Here is a 13,220-nt window from a genome sequence, read left to right as displayed (position 1 = left end):
TTTAGATTTGCCCATATCAGAAATATGATTAGCCAACATTCCAACTGATGTTAATTTCTCATCTATAGCTTTCATCCAAACTGATTGATATGTATCCCATTTCAAAGCTGATGGCAAGCCACCTTCAGCATACAGAACAACTTTAGTCTCGATTTGAAGTAATAGAATCATGCTCTTTTCCCCAGGGATATTTGTCCCAAACTTCTGTTTCCTTCCCAGATAAACGTTTCCCTTGCCACCCCACTACACAATTTGTTGTTTATGCGAACAATCCTTCATCAATTTGAATATTTATGACTATTCCAGGATATCATATGATCAGGAGGCATTCTCTCATTTTCCCATGAGGTTGTAGATATAATGCATTTACCCTGCCTGTCTATCTCATGAGTTCACTGGCAGTCTTCAAGCAAAGGTTGGATACACACTTTTCTTGGATGCTTTACGATGCTTTGGGCTGATCCTGCGTTGAGCAGGGGGTTGGACTAGCTGGCCAGTATGGCCCCTTCCAACTCTATGATTCTATGATTCTATGAGTTCACTCCCAGTCATGGAAAGGATATAGAAAGGAGGGCTGCCTATCCCTTAGCTCCACATCATTCATCCACATTTGCCATTCACACAGCTGTTTTGAATTAATGATATTAACTGTGTTCCTTTAGCTGGATTCAATCAGCTTTTCCATTCAATCTTGCCCAGTTCCCCCCTTTGCTACAGCCACCTGGTGTCCATGCAGGTCCTAGGATCCCCTATGTAGCATTTTTGGTGACCAAAGGGAACGTCTTGCACCTTTTTCATTCACTGAAAATAGTCTTGGATCCAATCCCTTGTTAGTAATCTAGAATCGGTCAGAATAGAGTCAGTCATAGAGGGTATAGGCAGAATCCCATCCTTCACAGCCTAATGACTTCAGAGGACTCATTTGTGTCCATGGACACTGCTTAGGGTTTCACTGACCATAACCATGCATACAATATTCTTCTACCACCTCAAGATTGTAGGGCTTCATGCTGGCCACCTATATAATCCAGAACACAGTGGAGGATACAGTGCTCTCATCCCATGATGACTTACCCTTTTAAAGAAGGTAGGTGAAAATGTTGGGGAGATGTTGATGTGGATCCATGATGCTCCCTCTCTACTGTTCCTTGGTGACCCTTGTTGGGGAGGAGAGGAAGGAAATCGATTCTGCAAGAGAAATAAATAAAAATAAATATGGAGTCAAGTGTGAAGCTATCCTCCAGCCTACAGAGTTTCCATCCAACAGAAGTCAAAGCCAGGCTCCTCAGATTGGAGTAATGCTCCTTTTAAATAGTTGGATCCACATCATTAAGAGAACATTGTGTAAACTGGGTTTGAGGCCAAGTTATAGGATTATTTTTGAGAGGAGTCAATTTTCTATGAGTTTTTTTAATGCCTTTATTTGATCATGTTGATGTCATATAAGGAAGATTCAAGCAGTAAAATGGCAGAGAGTTTTGAACTGACTATATCATTTATCATCATGGTTTATCATTGGGTGTACAAAATTATTTCTCAGGTTTGCATACATAGGTTTCCTTAAATTAAGCTGTTCTATGATGGATGATGAATTCTGTTTTCATGCTTCAAGCTTTGTGGCAGCATAAATGATTAATTCTGCTTGCTTTGGATATTCTGATTCCTGTGTTGTGCTTCTGTGTATGAACTGATTTGTAAGGACTGGTTGGAACCATCCAAATGTATATTTGTATTCATATTAATATTATTATCTAACAAAGTGATGTATGGCCAATGTCATTCTCCTCCCCCCAAAAAAGGATAACTCTGGTTATTAATTGTTACTCTATCCATGTGATAGGAAATGTTTGGAATGATATTAATTTTTGTCTGTATTTTCAGCCATGGAGGCAGATGCATGATATGAGTTTTCATGGCCATTGGCTCCCAAAAACTAAATAAATATTCCAACGCAGAAATCAAATGCTCAGTTCTTCTGATAATATTTGTCACACTTACTTTGCACCAGCAGTGCGCAAGAAGAAGAAGAAGAAGAAGAAGAAGAAGAAGAAGAAGAAGAAGAAGAAGAAGAGTTGGTTCTTATATGCCACTTTTCTATCCCCAAAGGAGTCTCAAAGTGGCTTACAACCGTCTTCCCTTCTTCTCCCCACAACAGACACCCTGTGAGGTGGGTGAGGCTGAGAGAGCCCTGATATCACTGCTCAGTCAGAACAGCTTTATCAGTGCTGTCAAGAGCCCAAGGTCACCCAGCTGGCTGCATGTGGGGGAGTGTAGAATCAAACCCAGCTCGCCAGATTAGAAGTCTGCACTCCTAACCACTACACCAAGCTGGCTCTCACCTAAGGCACGGATCTAAATACTCCTTTCAGCCAAGTAGAATCTGATGTCTCTCCAACATTTTTTCAATCCAGAAAGACTTCCTCTAATGGAGATAGTTGATTAAAATCCTTCTCTATGGAAGAAAAGCTTAATACACGATGGCAGGATTTTTCTTTTAAAGGACACTAGTAACTATCAAAGGAACACATCGGAGGCTGGTTTACTCACAAAAAAAAAAGCCCCATTGTTTTCAATAATAATTACCTCCAGGAAAGTGTCTTCGGGAGTGCAAGCAAAATGCCTAGTTGGCCAGTTCAAGAGAGGGACTAGCTCAATCTCTGGACTGATCTAGGAAGGCAGTTTATGTGCTTTCCTGCACCAGAGAAAAGTACCACTATCAGCAGAACAGATGGGAAAACCACTCTAGAGTTAACTCCTAGTCTTTATATATATGAATATAGATTTGTATGAATCTACCTCTCAACAATGTATGGTAAAAGAAGGGAAATTAACCTTGCTTTAGAAGTAAGACGATAACAGCGAATAAACAGATAAATCTAATTTGAATTTTTCAGCCCATATCTTCAGTTCTACAGGAGTGATTCTATCTACATTAACTTCATAATTGAACTGGCAAGTAATCATGTTTAATGTAGAATATGTTAGCATGGTCTTCTTGCAGATTTTCCATCTGGACTTATCTGAAAGTGTCACCCTTTTAAGAAAATTTTTAATAAATGCAGTTTACGGTGTAGAAATGATTAATTGAGTTAAAATACTATGCTCTGCTGAATATTTAATGGCTTTCTTCACTCTTCCCCACACTTAAATGTTTCCCACTGACTATGTAAACATTGGCTGTTAAAGTATTTATGTATTTTTGTTTGATTTTCAGGAAAAATAATCCCAATAGTTAATATTATTTAAATTGATTGAGCATTTATTCCTGCCCGTTAATATGAAATCTGATTCCTAAAATGGCTAATGACATTTAAAATAATTAAAATCATCCCTTTTTACAAGACTTGAATTACAAAATAGTAAATGGATGCTAATAATAATAATAATAATAATAATAATAATAATAATAATAATAGGATCTCAAACCCAACAAAACAGTAACAAGAATTAAAAAGTGTACTAAACTCAGAAATCATACTAAAAATCTTGCACCAGATTTGCTCCTTTAGAAAGCTGTATTTTAAATTTTCAGTCAGAAAGAAATTTTCAGTCAGAAAGAAAAAGTTGCTTTGAAGTTTAGATAGTAGAAACCTAATGCAAACGGTCGGAATTTTTTAACAGAACACTGTATCTGGGATATTTGCCTAGTCAAACTGCGTCCCTCCAGATGTCTATGGACTACAATTCCCATGAGCCCCTTCCAGCAACCTCTGGTGACCGCTGGCAGGGGCTCCTGGGAATTGTAGTCCATGGACATCTGGAGGGCCGCAGTTTGACTACCCCTGCTCAACAGCATATCTTTCTGTGATGAGAAATCTGCGGGCTAATTGGTTGTGCCAACCTTCAGGCAATCCTTTCTTTCCCTTCATTGCCGCTGTGAACCCAGCAAGCAGATCTCCCAAAGACGGCACACACTCTGTTTTCTTAATTAGCTGCCCTCAGACACACAAGACAGCATCCACTTGTTGATGCAAAAGTTTCTCCAGGTATTTGCAGTACGGTGTACTCAAGACAAGTTAGAGATGATCTAATACTCTGATTGAGCCTGGGCATTTCTTCCATCCTTCATCACATCTATCAGCTTTTCTGCAAGATTCCCTGGTTATATGGTTTTTCTGATGTGATCCATTCTTCCAGTGAGGAAGGGTCTTCCTTAACAAAATAGCAATGGCAGCAACAACTAACATAGCACTATTGGCCACCTGTTATTTTCTGCTTGCCTGAAAAATTTGCAGTAAAGTGGCGAAGATTATTCATCCTGTTATTATTGTTTTGCTTTGTAACGTCTGATTTCTCTTCCTCCTCCTGTACGACCAGGTCATGGTGCATGGTAGAAAGGAGAAGATTTGTGAAACCTGTTAATATTTATTTTTCCAGGAGAATAGTTGGTTTTGATGTCCCACTTTTCATTACCTGAAAGAGTCTTAAAGTGACCTACAATCATCTACACTTCCCTTCTTCCATCAGGCACCCTTTGAGGTAAGTGAAACTGTGAAACCCCTGACAGAACTGCTCTGTGAGAGCAGCACTAATCAGCGCTGTAACGAGCCCAAGGTCACCCAGCTGGCTGCATGTGGAGGAGCAGGGAACCAAGCCCAGCTCTCCAGAAGAGAGGCCACCACTCTTAACCACTACAGAATCTGGCTCTCCTTCCTGGAGGCTCATGCCAACTTAGAAAAGGATTCAAATTTGCAACAAATTAAATATTAAATTAGGTTTCAAAATTGTTTTAAAAAGTAATTAAAATGAATAATCATCACAACTGATTCAAAACCTACGTCCGCTGCCTCTTCGCGAAGAACTTATAGGTGGTTACTAAACTGAGGGGGTCTGCAGCCTTTCCCCTCCTGCCTTAATGGCTACAATGGCTAAGGAACCGGCCACTTCTGTTGCTCTCCCTCCTCCTCTCCCAAGCATGAATTCTCTCATAGTTTCTGTGCCTGGGAGGGGGAGGAACCTGCATGCGTATTCCTGCTTTAAACTGCCTCCTCTCTCCCCCACCTTTAGTCCTCCTCTGGCCTGCCTGTTAATTAGGGTGCTGATGTCACTACTTGGAGGTGTGGCAAAGAGGAGGAGGAGTCAGCTGACATCACTTCCAGGGTTCCTCGAAGCCTGAAAAATTATTTCAAGGGCTCCTGCACGGTCAAAAGGTTAAAAAACGGCTGCTCTAGTGGTTGATTTGATATTACAAATCAAGCTTGGTGTAGTGGTGAGGAGTGTCGACTTCTAATCTGGTGAGGCGGGTTTGATTCCCCGCTTCTCTCTCACATGCAGCTAGCTGGGAGACCTTGGGCTTGCCACAACCCTGATAAAGCTGTTCTGACCAAGCAGTAGTATCAGGGCTCTCTCAGCCTCGCCTCCCTCACAGGGTGTCTGTTGTGGGGAGAGGAAAGGGCAGGCGAATGTAAGCCACTTAGAGACTCCTTCGGGTAGAGAAAAGTGGCATATAAGAACCAACTCTTCTTCTTCATCTTATAAAAACCTGTAGTTTTAATCTGGAGGGAGATATGTCAGACACCACTCATCTCAAAACATTCACCCATTTTGAAAGTACATAACCCAACAGAAATACTGTGCGTGTATGCACACACACACACACACAACATGTGCTGCTGGTGGTGGGGTAATGCCACACCATGAAGGAACTGGAGGGGCAGCCTACAAAACATACATTGCAAATTTCTAAAGCAAGCCAAATGGCAGGAAGAATACCAAGGGAAAATCATTAGCAATGAGGAATACAGATGCACTCTTTCTGATAAAGCCTTCACTGTCTTCTGTTCCAAGACTGTTCTCAAATAATGAGACACGACATATGAAACATAATATGTAATTGGCCTCTCCTTAAAAAAGATTTGCATTCACTTTACTTGTCGTAATCAGCGGGAAAACTAGCTGCCAAGGTACCCCAAACATTTTCCTGGACTTTAGACCTGAAATATTACCAGGTCAGTCAACCAAGAGAAACATCAACTCTCCAAAGAGGCCTTCAAATGACTTTCCTGAAGCAGTGTGTTCTCAAAAAACCCATGCTCCTGTTTGTTTGTGTGTTTTCTTTTAATCTCAACAGGGTTACATGGGTGGGAATGGGGAAAAAGAAACTACCCAACAGGCAAAACCCATAAATTTCTGGAGTTGTTTTCAAGCCAAGGCATTTTTTTTCCTTTACAGAAAACAAAACTGCAAGTGTTACCTAGCTGTACTTTGGAGACTTTGCTTACTCCAAAATAGGTGGCAAAGTCCTAAAGGGGAAAAAGTAATAGACCCGCTGTTCTTTGCAATCTGTCAAAATGAAAATGGACAACCGAAGTGTGAAAATGCCCCGAAACATATACAATAAAATAAACAGAATAGAACACACACCACAATTTAGATTATACAATCAAAGAACAATAAAAGAAAAATATATACATCCCATTCTGCAGGGCATTGGACTAGATGACCCTGGAACTCCCTTCCAACTCGATGTTTCTATGATTCTATGAAAAATACAATACAAAGGAAGGAAGAGAAGAGAAAATGTTTAAACAAATCCAGGCAGTTCGAAACTAGTGTCTGTACTGGGCTATCCTGGTTTGCCCTAGAGTGGCTGGAGACAGCAGCTGGCTCAATTGTTTCCTGCTTGGCAGAAGACACCAGGCACTTGCACCAGAGACCACAAAACAGTTGGCTTCATTGTCACCACATCACAGCCATCATACGGCATCCCTTAGAGTTTTCAAGGCAAGTGGTTTGCCATTGCCTGCCTCTCTGCAGCAGCTTTAGATGTCCTTAGTGGCCTCCCTTCCAAGTACTAGCCAGGGTCAGCCTTGCTCAGCTTCCGAGATCTGAGAAGATCAGGGCTGATTCTGCACTTACTTTGTTTTTTCTGTTATGGATCCTGCTGAATTCAGATGAATGTGAACTCGGAGCTTCTCCAATTGAAACAGAAAGTGTTCTGCACTTGATTGGGAAAGCTCAGATTGGGGTAGGGAGCCAAGCGCAGCAGGAGTCTCTTTATTTTCTTTGAATGGGAGGGAGAAAATTGGAGACAGCACAGGAGGGGGGAATAAATCCAAGAGGCAAATCTCTGATGAGAAAAGTTAGGGCTTCCCCTTTAAGAGAAACCTTGCAACCAGAAATCAGGATGTCTTTGAACTGACACCCTGGCCAATCAGAGAAGACTGCTTTGCTACGAGGCATGGAGAAGGGGAGTTAATTTACAAAAAGCAGAAATCTGCACACTTCCTGATGCTGATTTTTCAAATATTGAGGGTTATATCCACTTCTGGATATCATAGGGAAAAGGTAGGGTCACCATGAATCAATCATGCATGTTGCAGAAGGAAAATTTAAAATGCCCCAAATCAAAATGGAAATCGAATTTAGTGTAGATGTGAGGGATTTATTTGACCTGGGTTTAAAAGATTAAAAAGCCCCATGCAGGCTACACCCAGGTGAGCCTAGGCCATTCAGATGAGGGAGAATTTTATTTTGCCACATCCCAATTCACTTTGTAGAATTATCCTCCCTGAGCAGCTTTGGAAGAAAGTTAAATCTGTCGGGAGACCAGATGTCAGTTACACCTCCGGGATATTTTTGAAGCATTCAATAAAAGCTCAGAACCTACGGAGCGGAAGTGGGAAAGGGGGAAATGAAAGGATCCATTAGCCATGCTTTTCTGCCCTAATCAACAGCATGATCCAAACAACAAAGCTGGTGTATTAAAGTACATTTCTACAAAATTAATTGCTGTGCAAGAGAGTGATAGCCAAGATTTCCAGGGGGAGATTTTGTGTATGGATTACTGGACTTCATTCAGGCCTGTTTCCCTACATTTTTCAGACTACCTGGAGCCAGCTGTTCATTGGGCTTTCCAGCAGTTTCTCTTTCTCCCTTTGTTTGAAAACATGTCCCTATAAGGAATGGATATACTTTATGTACAATATTTTAATGTGACGGGTGTGCATAATTACCGAAACAAAATGTCAGCTTTCATTGGGAAAGGAATAGTCGTTATTTACTCATTTGTTGTTAGGCATGTTTGACAGCAAAAAAGAATAAAGGAAAAAAAGATTTTGAAAGGAGCAGTGAATCATTCGCATCTGGATGAATCAAGCTGAAGTCACAAATGTACGGTCTGGAGAAATAGTTACTGGAGAGAAAGAACATATCTACTTATTGACTTCTAGACCATCCCTCCTAAACCATCCCTCCTAATCCCTTTCTGAAATTGAAAGGGTACAGAGGAGAGCGACGAAGATGATCTGGGGCCAAGGGACCAAGCCCTATGAAGATAGGTTGAGGGACTTGGGAATGTTCAGCCTGGAGAAAATGAGGTTGAGAGGGGACATGATAGCCCTCTTTAAGTATTTGAAAGGTTGTCACTTGGAGGAGGGCAGGATACTGTTTCTGCTGGCTGCAGAGGAGAGGACACGCAGTCATGGGTTTAAACTGCAAGTACAACGATATAGGCTAGATAGCAGGAAAAACTTTTTCACAGTCAGAGTAGTTCAGCAGTGGAATAGGCTGCCTATGGAGGTGGTGAGCTCCCCCTCACTGGCCGTCTTCAAGCAAAGGCTGGATACACACTTTTCTTGGATGCTTTAGGATGCTTAGGGCTGACCCTGCGTTGAGCAGGGGGTTGGACTGGATGGCCTGGATGGCCCCTTCCAACTCTATGATTCTATGATTCTCTGAATAACTCTCAAACTACCTTAAAAGCATTAAATGCGAGCAATATTTATCTACACCCCGTTCTTCTCCCAATGGGAAGCAGCAGGTCTGCCATCTTTGCACTGAGAAAGTCCTGGAGATTCTGGGGGGGGGGGACCTGGAGAGGGGAACCTGGGGAGGGGAGGGTCTTCAATGGGGTCTAATGCCATAAAGTCCACCTTTCAAAATGGACATTTTCTCCCAGGGAGACATTTTCTCCTGGCGAATTGAGCTCTGTTGCCTGGAGATAAGTTGTGATCCTGGGACATCTCCAGCTACCACCCAGAGGTTGGCCACCCAAGTAACAGCAACTTGCGACATGGCTCTCCCCTCTTCTGTTATATACTTGCAACAACAGCCCTGTGATGTAAGTTAGACCTAGGGGGACTGGCCCAAGGTCGCCCAGAAAGCTTCTTGGCAGGTTGATTTGAAAATGGTTCTCCCACATCCTAGTCAACACTGACCACTACACAATGTTGGTTCTCAGTCAATACATCTCAGTGACAGTCAAAGCCAGGGGTAGTCAAACTGCGGCCCTCCCGATGTCCATGAACGACAATTCCCAGGAGCCCCCTGCCAGCGTTCGCTGGCAGGGGGCTCCTGGGAATTGTAGTCCATGGACATCTGGAGGGCCGCAGTTTGACTACCCCTGGAAGCCAAGGGATGGCACAATTGCAGGAGTGGCACAGCACCACGAGAAGTTTAAAATGCCGATAAAAAAAGGGTTAGACTTTGCCTCGAGAGGATCTTCGGTGGCCAGATGGAGTTGTGTCTGGAAGAGACTGGGCCATTGTTTCTGACATGTCTAGAGCCCACAGGGACTGCAGCTTGGCAAGACGGGAGGGTTTTAATGGCGGCTAGAGATGGAGAAGTCCTGGGGGCCTGTGTGAATACATGACAAAAGACAGGCAGGCTATCAGGACTTGGCTTCTGCTTGACAGAACTGCTTGCTGGCTCAAGGAGCCCTGCAGAGCTGAAATGCAGAGAAGCCGTAGTCTGAATCTTTTGTTTGAAAGATGATGGTGGGAGATGATGGGAAAAGCTGCTTTGAGTTGTCAGTCAGAGAATAAAGTAATGTATAATTTTTTTTAAGTATAATAAAAACCAAAGGTTCCATATTCTGTATAGAAGCAACTTGAGGATGGAGGCAAGCAAGAAGGAGGGAGCGAGAGTGCCCCACTTCTTAAAGAAGAAATGGGACGGTTCCTTTTAAGAGGGGAATGTGTCCTGCTGTGGAATCATAGAGTTCATTATCAAATGATTTTAAAGGTCCTAGGAAGATCCTGTTATGAAATACAAAATTCAAGCTTCGATTGCTGCTGGTGAACAGATGTTGCATTTTCTGCTATTTACCCATCTGTTTTTCTGAGTCAATATAATCACAACGTTTTTCTTGCTTTATACCCCTTTGGTATCTCTGGGGGCTACAAAACGTGCATGGAAGCATGTGCAAAAACAGACGCATGAGGAGGGTTTTCCTGGGGATTTATTGTAACAGTGCTGGTTGGTTTGGCACACTTTTCTCAGCCTACTAAATCTGTAAGTGCTCTGGCAAATTCTAGTCTATGTACAGACTAGTCTCTGCTGAATAAAATAAAATGTACATAAATAAACCAATAGAAATGAGTTCTGAAACCAAATAGTTCCCTGAGCCATGTTAGAAAATCACTTTTAGCATAATTTAAATATTTGTGTTCATGCATTTATGGATCACAGCTGGTTGTAACGTACCAAGTAAGAGCATGTGTGAGGTCAAAAACATTATTTAATCCCAATAGCCAGGAAGAACCTGGGGCGGGGGGGTTATCATAGAATCATAGAGTTGGAAGGGGCCATACAAGCCATCTAGTCCAACCCCCTGCTCAACGCAGGATCAGACCAAAGCATCCTAAAAGCATCCAAGAAAAGTGTGTATCCAACCTTTGCCTGAAGACTGCCAGTGAGGGGGAGCTCACCACCTCCTTAGGCAGCCTATTCCACTGCTGAACTACTCTGACTGTGAAAATTTTTTTCCTGATATCTAGCCTATATCGTTGTACTTGTAGTTTAAACCCATTACTGCGTGTCCTCTTCTCTGCAGCCAACGGAAACAGCATCCTGCCCTCCTCCAAGTGACAACCTTTCAAATACTTAAAGAGGGCTATCATGTCCCCTCTCAACCTCCTTTTCTCCAGGCTGAACATTCCCAAGTCCCTCAACCTATCTTCATAGGGCTTGGTCCCATGGTCCCAGATCATCTTCATCGCTCTCCTCTGTACCCTTTCAATTTTATCTACGTCCTTCTTGAAGTGAGGCCTCCAGAACTGCACACAGTACTCCAGGTGTGGTCTGACCAGTGCCGTATACAATGGGACTATGACATCTTGTGATTTTGATGTGATGCCCCTGTTGATACATCCCAAAATGGCATTCGCCTTTTTTACCGCTGCATCACACTGCCTGCTCATGTTTAGTTTAAAATCCACAAGTACCCCAAGGTCTCGTTCACACACAGTGCTACCTAGAAGCGTATCCCCCATCCAGTAGGCATGCTTTTCATTTTTCTGACCCAGATGCAGAACTTTATTAAATTGCATCCTGTTCTCATTTGCCCATTTTTCCATTGTGTTCAGATCTCGTTGAACTCTGTCTCTATCTTCCGGAGTATTTGCCAGTCCTCCCAATTTGGTGTCATCTGCAAACTTGATGAGTAGTCTCTCGTAATCTCTCAGATTCAGCCTTCGTGTTTGTAATATGGAGACAAGAACATTGATCTACCAGTTGCGTAGTTTAAGGAGTGTTACATCACCAGATGCCCTTAGACCATTCTGCCCTTACTACTAGGGTGCTCCACTTGAATCATTTTGAGCACATGGGATAAGCACTGCAAATATTATAAGCAAGAGAATACATGTGTTTATTTATTTCCTTTGCTTGGGTACCCAGTGGGTAGCAAACTGGCTGACATAATTCTCTTTACATCTTCAATGTAAATACCCATAAATACACAATCCAGTGCTTCTCCTTGGTCTCTGAGCACCTTTGAATGATCTTCACACTGAGAAGTGAGTTCTAGAGCTTAGGAACAACAGCCAGGAATCTTTCGTCAAGGATCCAAAGAATGTCACTGGTATGTCAAGGTCAGTATTGTGTATTTTAATTGACAGCAACTCTCCAGGACTGAGACAGAGGTGTTTTATTACCTGATCCTTTTAAACATGAATGCCAGGGATCGAACCTGGGACATTCTCTATGATGATGAAGAAGAAGAAGAAGAAGAAGAAGAAGAAGAAGAAGAAGAAGAGTTGGTTATTATATGCCGCTTTTCCCTACCTGAAGGAGGCTCAAAGCGGCTTACAGTCGCCTTCCCATTCCTCTCCCCACAACAGACACCCTGTGGGGTGGGTGAGGCTGAGAGAGCCCTGATATTACTGCTCGGTCAGAACAGTTTTATCAGTGCCATGGCAAGCCCAAGGTCACCCAGCTGGTTGCATGTGGGGGAGCGGGGAATCGAACCTGGCATGCCAGATTAGAAGTCCGCACTCCTAACCGCTACACCAAACTGGCTCTCATGCAAAGAAGATACTCCACAGCTGAGGTACAGCCCGTCTACAAGGCAATGGAACTTCTGAATAAAAATGACTAGAGCCTGGCTTCAATAATACAATTGCCCCTGAGGACAAGACTACAGTGGGGTATAATGGAAGAGCCCCATTGCCTCAAGGAATGCAGACTTTCTGCTGGGTGGTAATTCTTTTCCATGGGTATTATTTTGGCACAGTGCTTTGTGGAATGCACTCAGTGTCCTATAACGAGGTATGCTATGAATTTTGAAGTGAGCATGTCTGATGGTTGTACTTCCTGTTTGACTGTGTCATTGAGACGTGACTCAATTACTGGGTCATGTTCAGTTTGGCGCCCAGCGAATGCCACTGAACAGGTTTGCATTGAGTTTTTATGCAAAAACACTGCCAATCCAAGCAGACTGGCAGCCTTTAGCATAGTTAAGAACTAATGGGATGAACGGTGAATGGCAAGACTGTTTTAAAATGCAGTTTATAATTGACTGGTTTATACAAGTTGTGATTGATTGAAATATCTATTTAAACAGTTTTGACCTAGATAGAGCAGCAGCAAAGCAAGGAGAGGGAGAAGTAAAAACTCGACCAAGTGAGAAAAAAATGGTGTTATACTCTTAGGATGAAACCATAGAAACACCCTGCCAGGACTGGGTTAAAAACAGACTCCCTGTGGTGGATAGGATGTGAGCTGAGGCAAGGAGTGTTTGAACATCCTTTCCTATAATATTACCAAATACTTTGTCTAGTATTAGCCTACCTGGTCCACTCTGGTCATCTTCAGGCTATGCCTACCATTCGGGCAGGTGCATATCTAGGGTATGGTAGCTGTGGCACGTACCATGGGCACCCCTTCCTGGGGGGTGCCACTGAGATGCTGGTTTCCTGGCCTCCTCACCTACCAGCTGTGTGGTGGTGCAACTCTTTTTCCTGTTGGGGCAGACATGTGGCACAGCATCTGTGGTGCCT

This window comes from Paroedura picta, chromosome 9, assembly GCF_049243985.1.
Source record: "Paroedura picta isolate Pp20150507F chromosome 9, Ppicta_v3.0, whole genome shotgun sequence".
Classification (NCBI taxonomy): domain Eukaryota; kingdom Metazoa; phylum Chordata; class Lepidosauria; order Squamata; family Gekkonidae; genus Paroedura; species Paroedura picta.
The sequence above is the reverse complement of the archived record's forward strand: the minus strand, read 5'-3'. Positions refer to the sequence as shown.